Source organism: Mauremys reevesii, unplaced genomic scaffold, assembly GCF_016161935.1.
Source record: "Mauremys reevesii isolate NIE-2019 unplaced genomic scaffold, ASM1616193v1 Contig65, whole genome shotgun sequence".
Lineage (NCBI taxonomy): Eukaryota > Metazoa > Chordata > Testudines > Geoemydidae > Mauremys > Mauremys reevesii.
In genome coordinates, this window is record NW_024100879.1 from 1 (window position 1) to 26,562 (window position 26,562).

At 49.1% G+C, this 26,562-nt stretch overlaps 1 pseudogene; it reads right to left on the bottom strand.

Annotated features, from left to right (window-relative positions):
- Positions 1-9,588: 9,588 nt before the first annotated feature.
- The window catches only part of LOC120394549, a 30,336-nt pseudogene continuing 13,362 nt past the window's right edge, over positions 9,589-26,562 (bottom strand).

Sequence of the window (26,562 nt, forward strand, 5' to 3'; positions counted from 1 at the left end):
GAACTTAGTTTTAAGCTCTTTCCTTATAAGGTTGGTGAGTCGGCACATGAAGATGTTCTTCTCCTTCTTGTCAGATGGACCCATCTCTTCCCAGCAAATCCTCCTTCCTACAGCAGCCCATGGTAGAGGAAGTCAAACCTCCCATAGACCCATCTTCAAATTCATTATGTGAATTCATTGAGCGTGTATTGAGCAGAAAGCACACTCACTGCAGGAGATGAAGGGACTGTTAAACCGCAGATGTCAAGTTCACATACTTCCCCATTTTCAGTGACTAATCTCTTAAGACACTGGAATGTGGCCATGTACAAAAGTATTTCTGTGGATTGGCATGTGATTATTTGTATTGGTAGCACTGCCTATGTCCTGTAGTCACAGACTATGATCCCACATGCTGGGGGACCTGTACAGACATAGAACAAAAATAGTCCTCAATCACACACTAAAAGACAGGTAAATAAAAAATAAATAAATAGACACAAGAGGATGGCTAAAGGGGGCAACAAACCCTTTGAACTAGGCACTCAGTATGTAAACTAGAATGCTGCCATATTTAGGGAACTTCTCTCCTGATTCAGGGTCTGATGTGACTCAAGCCCCCTGTTCCATACCACTACAAAAACTGGGACTTGCAAGATGGAAGGTTAAGAAAACACAGTCGAGGCCTACCCCATTTTTAGCATGGCAAAACAGGAGGCCACCCCATAAGAAGCATGGCATGGTCAGCACAGAGAATTTTGCCTGTCTCTTTGCTGATGTTATGCACCCCTGCGTCTACACCTGGCTCCATAAACTTTTCGGCCTTCAAGAATGCAGCATTGTGTAGTGGTTAACGGGTAATTGTATTAACGCTTTGTTCATTGCAGCTGTTAACATCAGGCAAGCAGCATCTACATATAGGTCCGCCTGGGCAGATGGACCAGCAGAAGAGTGTCTATGCATGTGACAAGTAAAATACCTTACATAAACTATTAATACATAGAACAAATTAAGACTAATAATAGAATAACATTATGTGGCGGCTTCATGACAAACACTGTGCAGGCATCAATGAGCTCTCGGAAATTAAAGTATGATCACGTTCAACACTGGCCTAGCTTGACTTAGATCTTGGGGTACAGTAGACCTCAAAAGGAGCCACAGCTTTACACCCATGGTCACTGTGGTGTTAATTGGCTGCATTTTACAAGAGCAGGGATCAGGCTGACTGAGTGTGTTTACACGTGGGCAAGGTTTGGTACAACATGTCTGTGCACACACTTCCTCAGAGCAGCGCGTGGTGGAGGTTTGACCATTCCCCTCCAGAGGGGAGACACAGCATCTGCCCCACCGCGCATAAGATTGCTAGCAACAGCTAACATGCTGACATGGAAAGATGGCCCGTGCGAAAGGGACAAGGCCCCTGCATCTACTAACTGTTCTGACAGCAACTAGCAGTACTGCAGAGATGGTGGATGCAGAACAACAGGCACCAGTGGCCTGCGTGGCAGGCCCGCCAGCATTGTGTGACCGCTGCATGCTGGCATGTGCCCTGCGCCTGCCCACTCCAGAGGTCAGGGGCAGCAGGAACCTCTGTCCCAGCAGCCTGGGAAAATGCGCGTAGAGCCATGGAGAGTAGATTGAGGGTTGGGGTCGACTTTACCCTCAGGGAGTAAGGGTTAGAGAAGAAGGGGAGGGGGCAGGACACTCCGCCTTCCTGTCATGGGCTTGCTATGTGACATTAGCTGGAAGATGCCTAGAACCAAAAATAGCAAAAGTAGCCTTTGACCCTGAAATTCTGATTTTGGGGGTGCCCAGGTGAGCTATGAAGGCCTGAGGCCTCACAGGACCAACCACAGAGCCCATTATTGGCGCCGACCTGGGGACACACAGCTGCATCCCACCGGGAACCTGGAGAGCCAGCCAACCCTGGGAAACGGAAACTGCCCCTGGGCAGCCTGGTATCTGGGTTGGGTTGGCTTTTGCTGATAATAGCCAACTTCCAGGAAGAGATGAAATTGGCCTATGTGTAAATGTGTTTGGAACAGGTACAAAGTGGGGCAATAGACAATAGATTATTTAGGTTAATTTTTCCTGTCTACTCAGTGGGACGCACTGCTCAGTTTCTTTCCCGGACTCAGAGCTTGTGTTTGTCCCCTCCCAACCGGGGGCAGGGAGAGGAAACAGCCGTCACCACCTCCTACCTGTGCGGCATGCCCGCGCTACCGTGGTAAGTAGTGGGTGGGGTGTGGACAGGCAACCCAGATGTGCCTACCTTGGGTGATGCAAATACAGGCACAGTTCAGTATTTGCTGGTTCTATTTGTTTTCCCTGGCAGAATGCCGGGGCATCTGGCATTAAACGCCATGAGAGCCATTCCACTTTCTGAGGGACGCGCACAATTTGGTCATTGGTTGGGGCTTATGCATAAAAACTCATGTGTGCCAAAATCTCTTGGAGGTGCATGGACTAAGAAAGCCTCCAGGCCCCTCAACTGGGAAGCTCCATCCTCATGTGGAGACTGTCCTCAGTGGCACTTCACACCTGGGCTGGCAGGTCCTCTCTGCTGCTGCCTCTGTGGCCAGGCAGCTTCCCTGGCAGACCTCCCTCCCCACCCCTGCCCTGAAGGCTGGAAGGAACCTGTCCCCTAGAGGACGTGGAAGAGGATTAGCCACACTGCCTCTGCCAAGACCACGCCTCCCAAGCGGGAAAACGCCCCCAACTTACTGGCATGTAACGCTGTGCCGCAGACCCCTAAGCAGGCAGGTGCTAAGGAGAGGCAGAAAACCTCCTCCCTGGGCAAATTCCCAGCATCCACAGTTCCTTGCTCACCTCCTCCTCGTAGGGACACTGTTTCCAGCACTTTCACTATCCATTCACCTCCAGCTACAGCCGCCCTCCTTCCTCCTCAATGAGGAGGATGAAGATGAGGAAGGGGAGGCTTTTTCTCCCAGCACTCTTCACTGATGCAAGGCAGTGTTTGGTCTGGCACATCAGGAGCGTCCCCACACCTCCTCTAGGGTCTGAATTTCAAGGGTGGTCTGGGTCACCTTCCCCCACCTATTCTCTTCCCACCTTTCAGCGGGTCATTCTGGCACCCACAGGCAGGAAGCTTTATACACAGTTCTGCATCTAACACCAGAACTGGCACCATGGAGGTACACAGGTGCACAGGTACACAGGTACACATCTCCCACTCAAAATGCACAGTGCCACCTGTAGACGCCTCTCTGCCAAACAGAATTTGAGGAGGCAGAAGAAATCTTGGGATCAGGAGGCAGCTCCTGATACCTGTAACTCCTCTGCCAGAGAAGAATGTTATGCCCTCTCACCCAATTTCCTCGGCTGGGGAAGATCTCAGGAAACTTCCCAGGATCTCAAACAAATTGCTGAGCATGCTCCAGGATCACCTGGGAGGAAGTCTCTCTTGGACAAACTCCTCACATGTTCCACTCTGCTCCGAGATTTGTCCTTCCGATTAACTCAGCACTCACGGAACCTGCGGCAAGAACATATGGCTGACCTGAGGCCACCATTCCGCCCACATCTAAAGCGGGCGTGACAAAAACGCTTACAGCCCTCCAAAAGGGATGGAATTTCTATTCATGACACCCTCAGCCAAATTTCACTGGGTAGTTGATGCAGTTAACAAAAAGGGGCAAACAAATAATCGCATCCAGAACCAGCCTCTTCTTGATAAGGAATGGAAAAAGACTAGGACTTACTTGGCCTGCAAAGGCCTGCTCATCAGCAACACTTCACTGCTGCATCGCCAGTTATGAAGCCCCACATGGCGAAGTACGTACTACATAAAACTATTCCAAATTTTCTGATCGTTTCACTGAATACCAGAGGACAAAAGAGAACAGTTTACATCGCCATCTCTGAGGGTCACCTCTGGCTAATAGACAGCCCTCCAGACATCTTTTGGACTCTCTGCTGACACAGCGGCAAGGACCATCACTACCAATGCCATAGTAATGCTACCAGGCCTCCCATGGCTTCATTCCTCTCAGGATTCCCCAAGGAAGTCCAAGCCACGGTAGAGGACCTTCCCATTCGAGAGTTTCAAAACTGCTCGCCTACCACAAGACTAGCGCGCCACTCCACTTGTTGAAAGACTTGAGAGCCACCTCAGATCTCTTTGGCATTTTATGGGCTACCTACAGCAAATGCAAAATAAGGCCAAGGTGCATTATACATCAGCGTGACCCAGACAAATCCCCATAACACAAAGCAACTGAGACACATATGCTAAGCAAGCTTTACATATGACAGATCGGGACCAGACACGCCCAAACTCCCATTCCACCATGTCTCAACAATCAACATCCAAACAGCAGATTTGAAGGTTTGGTCGAGGGCTTGTCAAATCTCCCCAACCATTGCTGCCAACAATAGATCCCACCAAACCATCTTCCTTCACCAACCGCCTGATGCTGTTCTTTATCCAATTCAGTGTAAAAAAATATCAGCTTCTGACAGATGGGTTCTGGAAATCATCAGGACTGGCCACACTATCCAGCCTCTCTTCCATCCCATCTACCCCATCCTCTCTTCTTCAGGGACCCCTCTCAGGAGCCCTCCTCCTGAGACAGGAAGTGAAACATGTCCTACAACTGGGAGCGTAGTAGAGCCAGTATGTCAGAGAGGGAAGGGCTTTCATTCCCATTATTTTCTAACGCAGAAGAAACCTGAGGATGGAGACCCATCCTGATCTCAGGAAACTGGAACATATTTGTCAGAACTCAACGATTCAGGAGGGTTATGTTAGCTACAAATTCATTCCAGCCCACTGGAACAGGGATTGGTTTGCAGCCCTCGACCTGTAAAACACATATTTTCACTTTACCATATGTAACACAAAATATGTGACAATTTGCCCAGTTTAAAGAAAAAGTCAGGACACCCGCAGGAGGGCTTTAAATACAGGCCTGTCCCTTTAAAAATGGGATGTCTGGTCACCCTATGTATGGGGGAAACAGGCCTTTAAGGGCTGAACTTACCAGAGTCTGGGGCAGGATACACAACACACCTCTGAACTACATACTCAACCTACAGAATCCTTCCTACCACCGCGCTTATAATAAAAAGTGATTCTGTATGGACTCTCTCCAGAGGGTCGAAACAACAGACTAGACTTCACATAGATTGCTTCCACACTGTGCACGGCTGAAATTGTGGAAAAGCAACATCACTTGCCCCATAACTCTTAAGCCGTGCTGAACACAATGCCATCAACAGCCCAAGAACAACTCTGACATCATAACCAAACAGGCTGACAAAGGAGGTGCTGTTGGTTACTCATGAATAGGTCGGAATATGAATGCAGAGGCTGCCAGGCAAACTCTCTCTAACTCCACATTCTACAAGCCATTACCCTGATCCCACTGATGATTACCAAAAGAAACTACACCATCTGCTCAAAAACTCCCTGAGAAAGCACAGGAACAGATCTATACAGACACATGCCTGAACCCTTTAGACCAGGTGTATTTTATTTGCTACCCAAGATCCATAAACCTGGAAATCCTGGACGCCCATCATCTCAAGCATTGGTACTTTAACAGCAGGATTGTCTGGCTATGTGGACTCTCTCCTCAGGCCCTATGCCACCAGCACTCCCAGCCATCTTCGAGACACCACTGACTTCCTCTGAGGAAACTACAATCCATCAGTGATCTTCCAGAAAACACCATGGTACTCTGGGCCACTATGGATGTAAAGCCCTCTACACTAAAGAACATTCCAACACGTAGAAGATGGACTACAAGCCATCAGGAACAGTATCCTGATAATATCACGGCAACCTGGTGGCTGAACTTTAGACTTTGTCCTCACTCCACAACTATTTCCACATTTGGGGACAATATATATCTTCAAGTCAGTGGCACTGCTATGGGTACCCAGTGCATGGCCCCTCAGTATGCCAAACATCTTTATGGCTGACTTAGAACAACGCTTCCTTAATCCTCGCCCTAACACCCCTACTCTACTTGCGCTACATTGATGACATCTTCATCATCTGGACTCATGGAAAAGAAGCCCTGAGGAATTCCACCGAGATTTAACAATTTCCATCCCACCATCAACCTCAGCCTAGACCAATCCACACAAGCGGTCCATTTCCTAGACACTACTGTGCTAATAAACGATGGTCACATAAATACCACCTTATACCGCCCGGGAAACCCACTGACCGCTATACTTACTTACATGCCTCCAGCTTCCATCCCGACACACCACACGATCCATTGTCTACAGCCAAGCTCTAAGATACAACCGTGTTGCTCCAATCCTCGGACAGAGATAAACACCTACAAGATCTCTATCAAGCATTCTTAAACCTACAATACCACCTGCTGAAGTGAAAAAACAGATTGACAGAGCCAGAAGAGTACCCAGAAGCCACTCTACTACAGGACAGGCCTAAAGAAAATAACAGAACACCACTAGCCATCACCTACAGCCCCAACTAAAACCTCCAGCGCATCATCAAAGATTTACAACCTATCCTTAAAGATGATCCTCACTCTCACAGATCTTGGGAGACAGGCCAGTCCTCGCTTAAGGGCTAGACAGCCTCCCAACCTGAAGCAAATACTCACCAGCAACCGCACACCATACAACATAAACACTAACCCAGGAACCTATCCTTGCACAAAGCCCGATGCCAGCTCTGTCCACATATCCATTCAAGTGACACCATCACAGGACCTAATCACATCAGACACTACCATCATCAGGGCTCGTACACTCTGCACATCTACCAACGTGATATATGCCATCATGTGCCAGCAATGCACGCCCTCTGCCATGTACATTGGGCCAAAACTGGACAGGTCTCTCACGCAAAAGAATAAATGGACACAAATCTGACATCAGGAATCATAATATTCAAAAACCAGTGGAGAACACTTCAACCTTCTAACCACTCAGTGACAGACTGATGAAGGTGGCAATTTTGGCAACAAAAACTTCAAAACAGACTCCAAAGAGAGACTGCTGAACTTGAATACCAGCTATGCAAACTAGATACAATTAACTGTGGTTTAAACAAAGACTGGGAATGGTTGGGTCATTACACCAATTGAATCTATTTCCTATGTTAAGTTCTCCTCACACCTTCTCTATGGGCCATCTTAATTATCACTTCAAAAGTTTTTTCCTCCTGCAACGATAGCTCATCTCAATTGATTACACTCTGCCTGTTGGCATGCATACTTCCACCTTTCATGTTCTCTGTATGTATAAATATCTCCTGTCTGTGTGTTCCATTCTTCATGCATCCGGAAGAAGTGAGCTTTAGCTCACGAAAGCTCATGCTGAAATAAATTTGTTAGTCTCTTTAAGGTGCCATGTAAGTAATTCTGTTTTTTTTAAGTTGGCGGATACAGACTAACACGGCTGTCATACTCTTGAAAACTGGGCAGGATAGTGGTCAGGCGCCAGAGCCAGACTCAATTTAATCATGGTTTTCTTACATAACACTGTATTCTTAAGTTGGTTGTTATAACCTTAATACATATTCTTCACAACTCAGAGATAGATGTAGGTTTCATTTTTAGGAAGGTACACACTATACATTTTTAAGTGATTTATTTGAAAACTTTTCAGATTAGTTTTACAGCTATATCAGAAAATGAATGACTGTTTGCTATTTCTATTTACTCAAAGGTAATTGAAGCAGATGTTAATGAAGCATTGGGAGGAACTATCTCCAATCTCGACAGGTTAATTCATTAATAGTTGGAGGATTTTCTTTGCTGTGCAAAGTATTAGGAGAAACATCACTCAGACAGACATTTAAATTGTTTTATTTAACTAAAACAACAAATAAACACACATTACGATTCTGGATTTTTTCTTCAACAACAAACATATAATATTTTAACAAAACAGCATATGAATTTTTGAATTTAGTTAAACATTCACATTTTTAAAATCAGGTTTGTTTTTGTTAAAATTGTTTAACTAAAAATAGTGTAATGAAATATTATAAAAAAATTAAATCGACTATGTCAGCCAGTGTCAATGCATGAGAAAATTAAAATATTGGCTTCTGCAGCTAACCTCAGTTGTCTTCACCCCTTCATTTTCCTGTTTCTTCATAATCTGGAAAAAGCAAAAACAAGCTTTCCTTCTTTCTCAGGTCCCAAACACATTTCTCAATTTTGAATGAATTAATCCAAAGGAAGATTAGGCCAAATATACCTATTTCTGTTAAAAGTGAGAGTATCACCTCAACAGTCTCTTGGAATCCAAGTGCTTATGGACTCCCACCAGTTCACTGGTATGACTTTCTTTAAAACATCCACAAACATATTTCTTGAATGGTTCTTATTCCCAAACTGGGTCTCTGTTACAGCCTGCTGCCATTATACATATTCCCTTCCTAGTACGAGAATGGTATGGTAGGATCTCAAATCAGTGAAGGCTACACCTCAAAGTCCTCAAGACTTCCGGAATATGCTGCTCAAACAGTTCTCACTTTGTTTCTTACTGCCTGTCCCAGACTTCTCCTTGTCCAGATCTATTCTGCCGCCAAGAATCTTCTATTCCAGGGGTAGGCAACCTATGGCATGGGTGCCGGGCAGCATGCTAGATGATTTTCAGCGGCACTCACACTGCCCGGTCCTGGCCACTAGTCTGGGGCTCTGCATTTTAATTTAATTTTAAATGAAAATTCTTAAACATTTAAAAACCTTTATTTACCTACATAAAAACAATAGTTTAGTTATATATTATAGACTTCTAGAAAGAGACTTTCTAAAAACATTAAAATGTATTACTGGCATGTGAACCTTAAATCAGAGTGAATAAATGAAGACTCGGCACAGCACTTCTGAAAGGCTGCCAACCCCTGTTCTATTCACTGAACTTTTGAAACTTTGCATTTTTAGAGAGACGTTAGGGATTGACTCTGTGTACACAAATTCTGCAGAGGGACAATAGGGTTGAGGCCTGTTATTTCTCACTTTTATATATTTATGTATTTATTTAAAAACATCTTTACTGTTAACAAGCATATTATCCTGGAGACACAAATCCACAGTTTGAGACCTGCAAAACTAAGCATCTCTGATGGTATCTTCTAGACTGAAGAGTGACATCGCGCCCTCTCCCTGCACATTCTCAAAACCCCACTTTTTGACAAAAGTTGGGATGGCCAGGACAGGGCTGAAAAAGGGACTGTCCTGCCAAAACCGGCTGTGTGGTCACCCTAGGCACACAGTGGTACAGAAGACTCTCTCCCAAATATCCATCCATGCGTATCTAGCCACCCATTCATGCTTGTCCATCCTAATCTAATTTAAGGTGTTTCTCATGCACCCATGATCCTAGTAGCTGGTTACTTATACAGCTCTATTGCAGACTATGTAAAGATTGGTAAAAGTCACACAGCAGGCCAGGGTAAGAAATCAGCCTTTATTTATTTATATATATATATGGAAAAATAAGAAGAAAAGAGAGTGAAACCTCAAGAGGACAGGGCTAGTGGCAGTGTCAGCAGCACTGGGACTTGAGGAGATGTCTCCACCTTGAGGGTTATGCTCCATCTCAGCTCAAACTGTCCCCTTGGGGCTGCTGGGAAAGCTGGGTCCAAGTTTAGACTGGGCAGCCAAACATGGTCATGGCTTCAGAGAACTCCAGGAATTCCTGGCAGAGGTTCTGGAAATCGCTTCCGGCATTCGTCCTCGTTGACTTCTCGATCCAGGTGTCCTTGCCAATGATGTAGATAACCTGGGACAGACAGGCAGAAGGGTGAGCAATGAAGCACAAAATGTGTTCAATTTGTTTGCTCAGTTCCTCAAGGGCAGCCGGGTTTGCCTAAGGGCATGGGCAGCGGCATGGCAGGCCAGGAGGCTGAGCGCCCTCAAACAGCCAGGCGTGGCCCCACTCATGCTCCTCCACAAGCCCTATCCTGCTTCCCCGGCCACAGCCCACATAGGCCAGGGCTAGGCTAGCATGGGCTGGCCTGCGGCTCGGGACTTGAGGCAGTTGGGTGCCCCTGGTGCTGGGGCCCCAGCCTGGTGCTCCTGGCGCCCGAGCTGGTGGCGCTGAAGCGCTGGGACTGAGCACAGTGCCCAGGGCTGGGGGCACTTGGGCTGCGGCACCTGGTGCTCCAGGGCTGAGGGCACTGGGGCTGCAGCACCCAATGCTTCAGGGCTGGGGGGGCTCAGGTTGGCCAGCTGGAGCGGCCCAGAACTGGGGCCGGGGAGCTGGCAGCCACGGTGGTGGGCCTGGGCTCTGGTGGAAAGGGAGACAGGCAGGGCTGGGGTCTAGCCTCCCAAACAGGCAGCTCACAATCCACCCATGCCTAAGAGCCACATCTGACTTGCAGAGAAACAGTGGGTTGCCTCCCGTCTCATAGGTCCAGAGAGACTACAGATCCCAGCATGCAATGCTCCAGATACAGCATGAGGATGGAACTTTTAGCCTCTGTGAGCTGCATCTTTTTGGTAAAGCTCATTTTTAGGTGTTGTTTTTACTCTAATTAATTATAGTTCCACCCAGTTGAAACCAAGTGATTTCGAACAACTGTGGCTGGATGCAGGACCATGAAATTGCACTGACAAAGTGATTTGTGCTGGTGAAATAGTTGGGTGGCCCTGTGAGGAATGGTGGTCCATGGTTAGACTACGCAGGCTAATCTGATTCAATTCTCTGCAACTCCAGAAACTTCCTTTTTGGTACTTTGAAGATGTCACCTAAGGCCAGTCAGTGGGAGTTAGAGCCTCAATACCATTGAGGACCTGGACCGAGGGCTGTCTGTGCCTCAGTTTACCAACTGCTAAATGAGGGTAATAACGCTGCCCTGCCTCCCGTAGTGAGAATAAAACCATTTGATATTGTGAGGCTCTCAGAAAGTACAGTAATGGGGGCCTGATAGGTACCTAAAATAGATAGGTAATTAGTTATGGGCGTGTGTTCTGAAAGTGACTAACGAGGGTAACCACAGGAGGCTACTTACTCAGCTTCCTGGGCCACAAGTCGGTGCTGAGTCCCCAGATCAAGTAGTCTTTGTTACGCTCCAGCCCAGAGACTCCCTGCATTTTATGTGGCTGATGAATGGGCTGGTTTTCCTGTGGATCTTCATCAGTCCCTAGGGCGGGGTGAAAAGATGTCACACATAAGAGCAGAGTGAGGAGGAGATAGTACGGGGTGGAGACAGATGAAGATGAAAGGAACAGAGAAGAGGAGACTCCTAGGTGTTCTCTTGAGGTTTCAGTACAAATTCAGCCCCAGAGTGACTGCAACGATAACCAATCACTGAAGCTCCAGCAGTCATTAGAGACAGGAAGGACCGTCTTGTGGTTGTGGCACCGGGTTGGGCCTGAAGAGTTCAGGCCTCAGCTCATGTTTCTGCAACAGACTCCTGGTGTGACCTTGCACAAGTCACTGATCTCCTGGGACTCAAGTCCCCACCTGTGAAACGGGGCTAATAAAGCCACCCAGTGTCGATTTAGATTGTAACCTCGTCAAGGCAGGGGTTGTATCTGGATATGTCCAGTGCTTAGCACAAGGGGCCCCTAATCTCAGGTAATTCAAATAATTAGAACAGTCAAATCAGCTCCCAGTGAGTGAAGCCGCTTGAGCTCAGTTAGATCCCTGCTTCCTTTGCCTTTATATTGATTTATAAAAGTCAGCACTGAGGAAGAGAGACTCCACCTCCCTATAGCAGCTTGGGCCAAAGGGCCACCAAGTCTGGGATCTTGACTCCACAATGGCTAATGCCAATTGCTTCAGAGGAAGCTTGAAAAAGCCCATAATGAGACTGGCCAATTATGCCAGGCTGACCACAGGGAGAGGTTCTCTGTTATTTTGTCTGCCTCTTCGTGGCATGGCTGCCTAGGTGGGTTGAGCAAATTCTTTCTTGTCCCCTTGTGGCGATAAATTAATGCCCTGGAGCATGAGACTAGATTAGCCTTGGGGCTTTAGCACTTCCTCTGGCTAAGAGAAATAGCTCTTATGCCGCCTTTATCCCAAAGGCCATTCAGAGAAATTGCACCTGATTGTAGAAGGAGCTCTTACCTGCCTTAATGAGTTCCACAATTTCCATGATGTAGTAGTCAGAACTATCCACTTGTTGAATTCTAACAAGCCTGGTTTTATACACTTAAAAAAAAGGAAGACATACAAAACACCAGTTGAAGGTCTGCAGTATTTTTCTGTAGAGAATTCACTGTGTAACTGACTCCCAAACTGGCTGTGAGAAAGCTGGTGCCGTGGTGAGGGCAATAACTGGAGACCGGGTTCATTTCCTGCTCCACCACAGACTTGCTGCATGACCTTGGGCAAGTCACTTAGTCACCCATGCCTCAGTTTCCCTTTTGTACCGTGGGGATAATAGCACTGCCCTGCCTCACAGGAGGTTGTGAGAATAAACGTGTTAAAGATTGTGAAGTGCTCAGATACTAGGGAAAAGGGGGCAGGGGCGGGGAGTTATATACACTCATGGTGCCTGGGCTCCAGCAATATTCAGGGCCCGGGGCTCGGCCCACCAATGTTTGGGGCCGGCCTCCCGGTTTCCCTGGCCCCCACTTGCTGCCCCTGCTCACCTCCCTGGGCCCCAGAGCCTGCAGCTCTCACTGAGTCTGCTCTGCCGGCTCCTGGCATCAACTGCTGCCACAGGGTCCGGAGTGCCCCCATCCACTATTGGCAGGGCAGGCTGCCCTTCCGCCCTAGCCCTGAGCCTCATCAACACTCCAAACCCCTCAACCCCAGCCCTCATCCCCTCAATCCTCTGCCCCAGCCCTGAGCCCCCGCCGGCATCAAGAACCTCTCAGTCCCCGGCAGAGCCCGCCCCCCACACCCCAACCTCTGCCCTAGCCCTGAGCCCTCACACACCCCAAACCTTCATCCTCAGCCCCACAGCCCTCACCCCTGCATGCACCCCCTCCCCTTCACACACACACCTCCCCTGCCCCCAAACTCCCTCCCTCCTATCCCCAAACTCCCTCCCAGAGCATGAACCCCTCCCCCCTTCACGCACATCTCCCCCTGCCCCCAAACTCCCTCCTCTGCACCCCTCCAACCCCCAAACTCCCTCCCAGACCCTACACCCTCACCCTCCTACACCCCCACCCCCAGTCCAGACCCTGCACCCAAACTCCATCCCAGAGCCTACACCCCTCATCCCCTCCTGCACACCCACCCCCTGTCCCAGCCCAGAGCCTGCACCCAGCACCCAAACTCCCTCCCAGAGCCTGCACCCCTCTTGCACCCTAATCCCCAGCCCAGGGCCTGCACCCCAGACCTCCTCCCCCCACCCAAACTCTCTCCCATAGCCATAGGCAGGTGGGGGGCAGAGTTTGGGAGTGGGTGGGTTGTGGACACCACCAAAATTTCTACAAACCTGCCACTCATGAATGGGGCATAGCAGGATAGTTACCCCACTCCTGCTGATTGGAAAGGAGCCACAGCTGTGGCTGGCTTAATAAGGCCCAGCTGGCCCTTATAAGAGGGCTGGGGGCCAGAAACCAAGACAGACTCTCTCTAGCTTTGAGAGGGAGGGATCTGGCTGTAGAGAGCTGAGAGAAGGTACCTAGACTGGAGCAGCACTGGGGGAAGGCCAAGGGAGCTGGGGAGCTCCGGCCTGGAAATCCCCCAGGCTGTGGCCTAGTGGAAGGCGAATTAGGTACTGGGGTTGTAGGGGCAGCAGGTCCAAACCCCCCTTGCCTATGATGAGTGGCTTTTGCACTGCAGTCTGCCCCAGTGAGTGGGGGCTAGATGGTGACTGGCAGTAACCCAGGACTGAAGCAAGGTGGGGCTAGAGGGTTGTGGGTTCCCCTGGGTGGGGAGACCCTGAGATTGTGGGGGTATTGCAAGGAGGCAGCACCCTGGCCTGAAAAGGGCACTGGGGTCTAGGAGGGACTTGGGCCAAGCAGCAGGTGGGACACCAGCCTGCAGAGGGTGCTCCGGAGGCTGGAAACACTAATTCCCTGAGAGAACCAGCAGGAGGTGCCACAGGGGTGAGTTGTGCACCGTGACAGGGGGGCAGATAAATTCTTAGGGTTAGATTGAATCTTAAACAGTCATCTGATCTTGTTCATTTCTGGGCACTTATGGCCCCAAAATCTCATCAGGTTTCTGTCCCAGCAGATCCAGACCTTACCCCGATTCAGCCTCAAAGGCAAACTTTACAATCCAAATCGAATTCTGAACCCTGTCTCTGCGCTCTCGTCATGGAAAAAGACCCAGCAGATCCAAATCACAGATTTACCATAATCCACTCCAGGTTTGCGGGCTTCCTCCATTCGTCTGTTCAGGGTGATTGGACCCTCTACCTTCTGCTGCATGAAGCAGCTTTCTATGGGGAAGGAAGATGGGTAGAGAATCACCAAGGGAGACCCTAGTTTCAGCTCTGTTATTAGTGACCCATAGGTGCCCACCTATTTGAATCCTGGGTGAGCCGCGCTAACCCGCACAGTGACAGGCTCACCTCCTCTGACAAGGGAGTGGCCATGAAGCCAACCACCCGTCACATTATAGGACATAGGTGCTGATACCATGGGTGCTCCAGGGCTCAAGCACCCATGGGGGAAAAAAATAGGGGGTGCTCAGCACCTACCAGCCACAGCTGTTTGGTGGCTGGCAGGAGGCATTTGGTGGAGTGCAGGTGGCAGGGGCCTCTGGGGAGGGGGCAGATCGGGTACAGGAAGTGGCAGAGCGAGGGTGGGGTCTCAGGGGAAGGGGTGGAGTCGGGGTGGAGCAGCCACCAGGAAAAATAAAAGTCAGTGCCTATGTTATGGGACACAGTAAAAGAAGAAAACAAGGGATGGAGGGGTAGGTTGCAGGATCCAAATGATCCTGAGCAGACAGACTCAGACAGCTCTGCAAAGGAATCGGTAGATGTTGCCCAGAGGAACTCTGCCTGGGTGTATGAAATAACCAAGGACCATAAGTAGGCCTGGCAATCCCAGCTAACTTCCCTCTCTGCACTGATGGATCTCTGCCTGGGTCAGTGCCAGGAGGAGCCTGGTCACAGGACTTAGTGGAGCTCCAGATGGGGAATCAAAGGTGATGGGAAGGACAGATCCGGAGACTGAGCGCCTCTCTGTATGCCCGGCAGACAACAGGGCTACAGCAAGTTCCCCACTGAACAACGGCCCCACCAATGGGTCTCTACCCTCTTCTAGAGGATCCTTTCTAAGAGTCAGCGGGAGTGGAGCCCATGGCTCATTCAATACTTGGCCTCTGGGCTGAAACTGACAGTGGGGGGCTGAGGGGTGCCAGCTGTGGGCATCCTGGAATGAGAGAACCCAGATATTGTAAAGAAGTGCCTGACTTTGTGTCACCATGCCCCCCCCAACTGGACTCCATGGATCAGCTGGCTTGGTCCAGCCCCCAAGGCCCTGATGGCCAGAGAGGAGGAACTGATGTTTCCTATACCCGCGCCCTCCTGGTGCCCCAGCTGGTTAGAGAAATTCTGCTTCTACGTCCTGCTGCCAGCTCTCCTGTGATTGGTGGGTGGGGGTGCCATTGGAGAAGGGAGGGAACCCAGGTGAGGGCAGGTGGTCAGGGAGAGTGGAAACCCTCTGTGACTGCAGGGGAGGAGGGACCAGAGAGGAGTGAAGGAAGATATTGAGACCTCTGTGGGGGCGAGGGTGGGTTCTGGGGGTACTACCTCCTCGAAGGCCCATTCCAGCCCCTCTAGGTTCTGTTCCCTGGCCCAATCCCAGGCCCTGCAGTCCCTTCTGGATCTTCTCTTGCCTCCGCTCCCCAGGCGTGCATGAGTTCATGTGGGGGTGCATCCCTCTCATATTCCCACTGAGGGTACCTCATCCCAACCCTCATTCCCTATTGCTGTATGTGGTGGTGTGTAGCAGGGACACAGCCGGCCAAGAGTCAGAGTTCCAGGCTGGGGGACAGACCCAGGGACCATCCTGTCTCCAGCTGCCATGAGCCTGTATCGCACGTGAAAATCACCCAGACACCACAGGGAAAGAAGGCCCTGATTGGTTGCTGGGGCTGGGACTGCATGTTTGCTGGTAACGCTGACAGGGAGCCTTCACCTGAGATGTAAGCAGAGACAGGACTCTCTTACCTTCTGCACACCGGCAGATGCCCCTGTGACAGATCATATTGAAGAGCCCGCTCTGGTTAGACGGGTGGTAGAACTTGGTGCACCGGTCATCTAGAGAAAGATCAGAGACACGGATCATTCGCCCTCCCGTAGAACAACGGCCACGGTTTACAGCACCTAGGAGACAACCCTGAAGCCCTTACTCAAGCAGAAGCCCCACCGGGTGACCCTGGGAAGGGAGCAGCAGTCTGTGGGAACGACTTTCTTAGCTATAGGAAACCATCAGCTTGAAATGACGGGCTGGTGCTTGTTGGAGACACTCTCTTAATCATGCTAGCAGCAAATTCACCTCTGGAGGTAAAACAGGAGGAGAGGGCAAGTAGGATAATTATTGCCTGTAGTCAGAGGTTCCCCTTATTATTTTGTCTACCTTTGCTTGGGTGTGTTAAGGTGATGAGTGTGACCATATATTTCCAGCATGGAGTAATGTTGGAACAGGAGGAACTGGGAGGTGGGCAGTAAACCAGACTAGATGATCAGGATGGTCCCGTCTGGCCTTAAAGTCTGAGTCTAAACCCCCTGTGTTCTAATCCAGTAGTTCTCAACCAGGGGGACACATACCCTAGGGATACCCAGGGGGTATGTTAACTTATGTAGATATTTGCCTAGTTTTACAAAAGATTCTAGAGCCCTGCAGTGGGACTGGGATCCCGCAGGGCCCATTGCTATAATAGTGGGATAAAAATTCAACAAACAATGCAGGAGCAGGTGGGAGTAGATATTGTGGGTCGGGATGGGAGCAGGATTGAAAAATAGTCCTCATTCGCCAAAAATATGAACCCCCCAGCCAGCAACCCCTGCTCTCTGGCCTCCCAGCTCTGAAGGCAGCGCTCCTACCAGCAGCAGGTCATGCCACCTTAACTCCTGCCTTGCTGCTGGCGGGGTGCTGCCTTGAGAGCTGGGAACCTGGCCAGCAGCTGCCGCTCTCCAGCCACTGAATGACATGACTCATGAGTGAAAACAGGCTCATGGCTCGCACTGAAATATAAGTCCAATATTTATATTCTAATTGATTTATTTTATACTTACATGTTAAAAAATGAGGAAGTCGGCAATTTGCCAGTACTAGTGTGGCTGGGACACTTTTGTATTTTTATGTCTGATTTTGTAAGCAAGTCGTTTTTAAGTGAGGTAAACTTGGGGATGTACGACAAATCAGACTCTGAAAGGGGCACAGTAATCTGGAAAAGTTGAAGGGAGAGTGAGCTTGTGTAGAGCAGAAGACTGGGATTCAGGACACCTGGGTTCTATTTCCAGTGCATCCTCTGTTACACGGGCAATAATACCTAAATACTGCAGCAAAAGACTGCAAGAGGTAATGATACCAATGTGACCCAGAGCAGAATTTGAAGCCAGGTGCCTTGAATGGTGAGGAGAGCTGCGATCTGTTACCTATGCTGTAATAGTCGTAGACTGTGACGGATGCCGGCTGAATGAGCCCCACTTCGAAAAACTGGTGAGCTTTAAACTGCAGGCATTCCTCCTCTCTGTGAGAAACCTAAAAGGGGGAAATAATAGGATTGCTTAGGTTGAAGGGTGGCTGGATGGAAGAGAGAATGAAAAAGAATAAAAGAAAGGGAGATGTTGGGGAAAGAAAAGTGAGGCAGGTGGGGGAAAGAAGAACTAGAGAAGTGAAAGGAACAAGGAAAGAAGAAGTGAATGGCACAGAGAAGCAAATTCAACCTTAATATCAGATATTGCATTTCCCATTAAAGTCAATGGACCTACATCCACATACACCAGTTGAGGATCTGGCCCATTCAGTTACTCCTAGTGGAAAGACTGAATCTGGACCAGTGAATCAAATTTGGCCGTGGGTTGCAGTTTGTCAACCTGCTGACGTCTGTGGGGATGCCAGGGTATATCTGGGAGTGCAGTTTGGCTCAGCAGGAGCCCATGAAATTAACACAAGATCAGAGAAGCCGCTTGTTGAGTCTTTACCTTGTCCACATAGATTATGAGGTTGCTTCTGTCGGATGGGGCTTTGTTGATTTCAAACTTGGAAATGTATCTGTTGACCCCTTGGGAAAGCTAAATGTGAATAAGAAAAAGCAAGAGGCATTGTGGGTAAGGCAGCGTCTCTATGAAAGTCCTGCAGCTCATGCTTGTGATCACGTCTCCCATGCAGATTGTATCATGGAAGTTACTAGCCTGCTACTTACTCCACACCTAGGGTTGCCAGGAGATTGTTTTTTGAGCAGAACACCTGGTTGAAAAGGGACCTGACAACTCCAGTCAGCAGCACAGCGCAGCTAAGGCAGGCTCCCTGCCTGTCCTGGCTCTGCACAGGTCCCGAAGCGGCCAGTATGTCCAACTCCTAGGCGCAGGAGTGGCCACAGGGGCTCTGGGCGCACTGATCCCACCCCGAGTGACAGCTCCGCAGCTCCCATTGGCCAGGAACTGCAGCCAATGGGAGCTGCATGGGCCGTGCCTGCGGGCGTGAGCAGCACACAGAGCCCCCTGCCCTCTGCCTAGGAGCCGGAGGGACATGTCACCACTTCTAGGAGCCACCTGAGATAAGTGCTGCCTGGCTGAGCCTGCACCATGACCCCTCCTGCATCCCAAGCTCCTGCCCCAGGTCAGAACCCCTCACACAACCTAACTCCCTAACAGAACCCGCACCCTTACCCTCCTGAATGTCAACCTGCAGCCCCAGCCCAGAACTCCTCCTGCACCCCAAAATCCTCATCCCTGGCCCCACCCTAGAGCCCACATCCCCAGCCAGAGCCCTAGCCTGCTCCCTGCACCCCAACCTCATGCCCCAGCCTGAACCTCCTCCTGCACCCTGCAGGCTTCATTTGTGGTCCCACCCCAGATCTGGCACCCCAGCCAGAGCCCTTGGCCCCAGTTCTCTTTAAACCCTCTTATAGTCCTAGCGCTCACAACCTTCTCAGGCAAGGAGTTCCACAGATTGACTGTGCGCTGCATGAAGAAGAACTTCCTTTTATTTGTTTTAAACCTGCTGTCCATTAACTTCATTTGGTGGCCCCTAGTTCTTATATTATGGGAACAAGTAAATAACTTTTTCTTATTCACTTTCTCCACACCACTCATGATTTTCTATACCTCTATCATATCCCCCCCTTAGACTCCCCTTTTCCAAGCTGAAAAGGCCTAGCCTCTTTAATCTCTCCTCATAGGGGACCCGTTCCAAACCCCTAATCATTTTAGTTGCCCTTCTCTGAACCTTTTCAATGCCAGTATATCTTCTTTGAGATGAGGAGACCACATCTGTACACAGTATTCAAGATGTGGGCATACCATGGATTTATATAAGGGCAATAAGATATTCTCCATCTTATTCTGGATCTCACTTTACTGATTCCTAACCTCCTGTTTGCTTTTTTGACTGCCGCTGCACAGTGTGGACGTCTTCAGAGAACTATCCATGATGACTGCAAGATCTTTCCTGATTAGTTATAGCTAAATTAGCCCCGATCATATTGTATGTATAGTTGGGGTTATTTTTTCCAATGTGCTACTTTACATTTATCCACATTACATTTCATTTGCCAATTTGTTGCCCAATCACTTAGTTTTGTGAGATCCTTTAAAGTTCTTCACAGTCTGCTTTGGTCTTAACTATCTTGAGCAGTTTAGTATCATCTGCAAACTTTGCCACTTCACTTTTACCCCTTTCTCCAGATCATTTATGAATAAGTTGAATAGGATTGGTGTCATGAATAGTTAGTAAAGGGTTAAAGCATAGTACCTGGTGGGCACCTGACTGGAGGACCAATCAGGGAAGAGATTTTGAAACTCCTAGGAGGGAACTTTTTCTCTCTGTTTGGGGGGGTCTTTGTCTTTGTCCGGTTGGAGTTCAAGAGACCAGATGAGTTAATCAAGTCCCTACAAGTTCCACCTTTCTGAACTAATTTCTTCTAGTCAAGATAGTGAGTATTAGAAAGATACTTTGTGTCCTTATCTAATAATCCTATGTTTGCAATTCTGTGTGTTTGTTATTGATTATTCTTAATTCTGCTTGTACTGGTTGTACTGAGAAAGAGAGAGGATTCTCTCCAGAACTTAGCAAGGTTATACCCTATGAGTGCCCAGCTTGGATTCATAGAGATTCTGTATTGTCTTTTTGTTCTCTTAATAAATTCTTTTCTTTTCTTTGGACTTGGTTAATTCCTTCCCTTGGGGAAATTCAGGGGAAGGGGAGGGGGAAGTGGGCTGCTTCCCTGTGTGTAGAGATTCAAGGCGTTTGAATCCAGGTATCCCTCTTCAGAGCAGGCTGGAGAGAGGGAAGAGAGGGGAGGGGGAAGGTTCCTCCTCTGTGAATTGATCTGTGTTCCCAAGGGGGAAACAGGGGTGTCCCGGCCCACGGAATTGACCGGGTGGTGGCAGCCGAAGGAGACCTACCCTAGGATTTTGGGGTGGGGAAGACATGCTGGTCCTCACTTTGAAACCGTCCAGTTTCAAGTGAGGGTGCAGACCAGGACATGGTGGCAGCGGAGTTTCGAACCCATTGTTACAAGGAGTTTTTTTTTTCAGCTGGGCTACGCTGAAGGGAGCTATTCTCTTTTTCTTTCTTGTTGCTTGGACAGGCAGCTTTGTAGCAGTTTCAGGGTTAGAAGCATTTTCAGTTTTTTGCAGGGCTTTCTGTTACAAAGCCCTCCGGCTGAGCGGTGTTTTCGTCCATTGTGAGACGAGATATCACTCAGGATTCCTAAGGTGGGGGGAAGTGCTCCTCAAAGTACATTCCCATCCACCGGGAAAAACAGGTTTGGGGGAGAGAGAGAAACCCTCCAGCCAGGTTTTTTTTTCTCCCTGTGTCTTTTGAAAGGATCAGGAGACAGGAGAACAGATCCCTGAGGAAATAGACCAGATTTTTCTCAGGGGTATTGTTAGCAGCAGCCTTTCAGCTGGGCTGCTGAGTACAGCAACTCAGAGCAGAGGGAGACAGAGGAATTTTTTTTTACTCTTTCCCTCTTTCTCAGTACAAAACAGTAACATTACACAAACCACAATTTGCTATACAAAGGATTGATTTCTCTTTCTTTACTCAAGTTATCATAGCCAGGGTTAGGGACTGTCAAACACCAGAGACAGTTCACTGACTGCATAGGGGTGTGGCCAGCACCAGAAGGCACACAATCATGAGTACTGGTGAAACAATTAGCAAACTCGACCTGGCCAGGCTGCAGGCTGAAGAAAAACAAAAAGAACATCAAAGACAGATGGAACTAATTATTGCAGAAAGGGCCAGGGAAGAAGCTAACCACAAGAGGGAGCTGGAGAAACAAGAGGCTGAGCACAAGAGACAAATGGAAATCCTGAGGGAGACCCACCAGCAGGCTCTGGAATTAGCAAAGACTAAGCAGCAGGAGCCAACCAATCCAACCCCTCTTCAACATACTGATCAACCTTCTCGGAGAAAATTCCCGCCTACAGGGCAGGGGATGATGTTGAGGCCTTCTTAGAAAACTTTGAGAGGGCCTGTATTGGATACCATCTTCCTGAAGATCAATACATGCTGGAGCTGAGGTCACAGCTCAGCGGACAATTATCCCTGGTGGCAGCTGAAATGCCTAGAGGCCAGATGGATGACTTTCCACTGTTCCTAACCAAGGCCAGACTCAGAATGGGCATCACCCTGATCACGCCCGTCAGCGCTTCAGAGTCCAGAAATGGAAACCAGAGATGTCATTTCCAGAGCACGCCGCTACCTGGAAAAACACTATTTCTCCTGGATATCAGGATCCATGGTTAAGGAGCCAGACGACCTACACCTCCTGATATTGATGGAACAGTTCCTAGATGGTGTTCCTGAGAACATTAGACGCTACATCCAAGATGGTAAACCAAAAACTCTCACTGAGAGACAGTTATCGCAGGAGAGATTGGAGCCAGATGGATGGCATCGTAGACAACATGAAAGCTACTTCCAAAGGGAGCGAATCACACAAGGTACCCACCGAGACTAAACCTTACCATCGAGGGCCAATCAAGCCCACACCTACAACCCAAGCACAGTCACACCCTACCTCTTCTTCTACCTCACCAGTTTCCAGTAAACCAACACAACCCTGTGACCCATCAAGTGGGCGATGTTTTGATGCAATGAACTGGGGCACATCAAAGCCAAATGCCCAAAGAACCTGAACCGGGTCCAACTCCTTGCACCTGCACACCAAGGAACCCTGAATTAGATATCTCTCAAATACCCGCCTGCTTTAGGGAAACTTTGAGAGTGGACGGAAAGGAAGTTATCGCATGGAGAGACAGTGCAGCACATGTGTCAGCTATCCACCGAACCTTCGTGGACTCCAAATTCATCAACCAGAAAACCAAAGTGACAGTCCGCCCCTTCATGTCAAAACCTGTAACATTGCCTACAGTGCGTTTACCTGTCCAGTACAAGGGCTGGTCAGGGACGTGGACTTTTGCTGTCTATGACAATTATTCTGTCCCCATGATCCTGGGCAACCACTTGGCCCATCACGTTGAGCCGCCAGAAACAGAGGGAGTGGTTACACGCAGCCAAGCCAGACGAGCTGCTGCACCCATCCCTGTTCCTGAGCCATCCACCAGGACCCCGCCTGTGTTACCAGAGACCCAGACAGAGGTGGTGGAACCGGATCCCAGGCCAACACCGACAGCAGCTATAGTACATCCAGTCCCAGAACCGAACTGGAAGGGCACCCAGCGCCAGCACCGCGCCAGCTATTACAACTCCACCGCCAGAGGGCGACAACGGGCCTGAACTGGAAAACCAGCAGACAACCCTACCCAAGAGGCTCAGCCGGAGCCTGAAATGACGCCTTGTGCACCAGCGGAGAGCGGTTCACAGTCAACGGAAACAACCTCATCACCTACATCGCTCCCAGAGGAACTGGTGTCTCCCGCCTCAAGGAAACAGTTCCAAGCAGAGCAGGAAGCCGATGACAGCCTCAAGAAAGCATGAGCGGCGGCACGCAGCAACCCACCGCCTCTCAGCTCTACTTCAACCGATCCCGGTTCGTTGTGGAGCAAGGACTGTTATACAAGGAATTTCTTTCTGGTGGACACCAGGAGGGCTGGCATCCTCAAAACGGTTGCTAGTTCCGACCAAGCACCGGGAAAAGCTCTTAAGCTTAGCCCATGATCACCCTAGTGGCCATTCTGGGGTGAAGCGAAGCAAAGACAGGTTGGGAAGGTCCTTTGACTGGGAGGGGATGGGCAAGGCGGTAGCCACGTACGTCCGGTCTTGTAAGGTATGCCAAACAGTAGGAAAACCCCAAGACCAGGTCAAGGCCCTCTCCAACCACTTCCCATAGTGGAGGTCCCATTTCAGCGAGTAGCTGTAGATATTATGGGTCCTTTCCCAAAGAAGACCCCAGAGGAAAGCAGTACATACTGACTTTTGTGGACTTTGCTACCAGATGGCCGGAAGCAGCAGCTCTAGGCAACACCAGGGCTAACACTGTGTGCCAGGCCTTAACTGACATTTTTACCAGGGTGGGTTGGCCCTCTGAAATTCTTACAGATTCGGGAACAAATTTCCTATCAGGGACCATGAAAGACCTGTGGGAAACTCATGGGTGCATCACTTGGTTGCCACCCCGTACCATCACCAAACTAATGGCCTAGTGGAAAGGTTCAATGGAACTTTGGGGGCCATGATCCGTAAATTCGTACATGAACATTCCAATACTTGGGATCTAGTGTTACAGCAGTTGTTGTTTGCCTACAGGGCTGTTCCACATCCCAGTTTAGGTTTCTCACCATTCGAGCTGGTGTATGGCCATGAGGTTAAGGGGCTATTACAGCTGGTGAAACAGCAATGGGAGGGGTTTACGCCTCCTCCAGGAACTAACATCCTGGACTTTGTAAGCAACCTTCAAAACACCCTCAGAGACTCTTGGGCCCTTGCTCGAGAGTTCTTAAAGGATGCTCAAGCGGAGAAAAAGGTCTGGTATGATAGACACACCAGAGAGCTGCCTTCAAGGTTGGAGACCAGGTCATGGTCTTGAGGGCGCAACAGGCCCATAAGATGGAAGCATCCTGGGAAGGACCATACGTGGTCCAGGAGCGCCTGGGAGCTGTTAACTACCTCATAGCATTCCCGGATTCCTCTTTAAAGCCTAAAGTGTTTCATGTTAACTCTCTAAAGCCCTTTATCCCAGAGAATTACAGGTCTGTCACTTTACAGTTCAGGAAGGAGATGACACCGAGTGGCCTGCAGGTGTCTACTACGAAGGTAAACGAAATGGTGGTGTGGAAGAGGTGACCTCTCCACAACCCTGCAATGTCAACAGCAGCAACAGATCAAGGAGCTGTACACTCACTTCGACACCTTGTTCTCAGCCAACCCAGGACGGACTGAGCAAACCTGCCACCCATTGACACAGGTAATGCTCACCCAATTAGGAACACCACCCTACCGGTGTCACCTCATGCCAAAGTTGCTATTAAAAGGAGATTGACAACATGTTGGAGATGGGTATCATCCGCCCTTCTACCAGTGCATGGGCATCTCCAGTGGTTCTGGTTCCTGCCAGATGGGGAAATACGCTTTGTGTGGACTACCGTAAGCTAAATGCTGTAACTCGTCCAGACAACTATCCAATGCCATGCACTGATGAGCTATTGGAAAAGTTGGGACATGCCCAGTTCATTTCTACCATTGATTTAACCAAGGGATACTGGCAGGTACCACTGGATGAACCTGCCAAGGAAAAATCTGCCTTCATCACCCATGCAGGGGTGTATGAATTTAATGTGCTTCCATTCGGACTGCGGAATGCACCTGCCACCTTCCAAAGGCTGGTGGATGGTCTACTAGCGGGATTGGGAGACTGTGCAGTTGCATACCTCGATGATGTGGCCATTTTTTCTGATTCATGGCCCGAACACCTAGAACATTTGAAAATGGTTTTTGAGCGCATCAAGCAGGCAGGACTTACTGTTAAGGCCAGAAAGTGTCAAATAGGCCAAAACAGAGTGACTTACCTAGGCACCAGGTGGGTCAAGGAACCATCAACCCCTACAGGCCAAGGTGGAGGCTATCCAACAGTGGCCTGTCCCAAGGTCAAAGAAACAGGTCCAATCCTTCTTAGGGTTGGCCGGATATTACAGGCGATTTGTACCACACTACAGCCAAATCGCTGCTCCACTAACTGATCTGACCAGAAAAACCCAGCCAAATGCAGTTAAGTGGACTGATGAGTGTCAGGAAGCCTTTATCCAGCTTAAGGCGATGCTCATGTCGGACCCTGTATTAAGGGCCCCAGACTTTGACAAACCCTTCCTAGTTACCACTGATGCATCTGAACGTGGGGTAGGAGCGGTACTAATGCAGGAAGGACCGGATCACAACTTCCATCCTGTCGTGCTTCTCAGCAAGAAACTGTCTGAGAGGGAAAGCCACTGGTCCATCAGTGAAAAAGAATGTTACGCCATTGTGTATGCCTTGGAAAAGCTACGCCCATACGTTTGGGGCCGGCAGTTCCAGCTACAAACTGACCATGCTGCGCTACAGTGGCTTCACACCAACAAGGGAAACAACAAGAAACTTCTCCGCTGGAGCTTAGCTCTCAAGACTTTGACTTTGACATTCAACACATTTCAGGAGCTTCCAACAAAGTTGCTGATGCACTCTCTCGTGAAAGTTTCCCAGAATCAAGTGGCTAAACACTGTTCTTAATATGTTTTCATGCTTAGTAGTCGATGTAATAGTGCATGTGTTTTATCACTCTGGTTGTTTTACAGTTCTAGGAAGAAATCGCCGCCAGTGGATCACACTGTGACGATTTGGGGCGTGTCATGAATAGTTAGTAAAGGGTTAAAGCATAGTACCTGGTGGGCACCTGACCGAGGACCAATCAGGGAAGAGATTTTGAAACTCCTAGGAGGGAACTTTTTCTCTCTGTTTGGGGGGGTCTTTGTCTTTGGCCGTTTGGAGTTCAAGAGACCAGACGAGTTAAGCAAGTCCCTACAAGTTCCACCTTTCTGAACTAATTTCTTCTAGTCAAGATAGTGAGTATTAGAAAGATACTTTGTGTCCTTATCTAATAATCCTATGTTTGCAATTCTGTGTGTTTGTTATTGATTATTCTTAATTCTGCTTGTACTGGTTGTACTGAGAAAGAGAGAGGATTCTCTCCAGAACTTAGCAAGGTTATACCCTATGAGTGCCCAGCTTGGATTCATAGAGATTCTGTATTTTCTTTTGTTCTCTTAATAAATTCTTTTCTTTCTTTGGACTTGGTTAATTCCTTCCTTGGGGAAATTCAGGGAAGGAGGGGAAGTGGGCTGCTTCCCTGTGTGTAGAGATTCAAGGCGTTTGAATCCAGGTATCCCTCTTCAGAGCAGGCTGGAGAGAGGGAAGAGAGGGGAGGGGGAAGGTTCCTCCTCTGTGAATTGATCTGTGTTCCCAAGGGGGGAAACAGGGGTGTCCCGGCCCACGGAATTGACCGGGTGGTGGCAGCCGAAGGGGAGACCTACCCTAGGATTTTGGGGTGGGGGAAGACATGCTGGTCCTCACTTTGAAACCGGCCAGTTTCAAG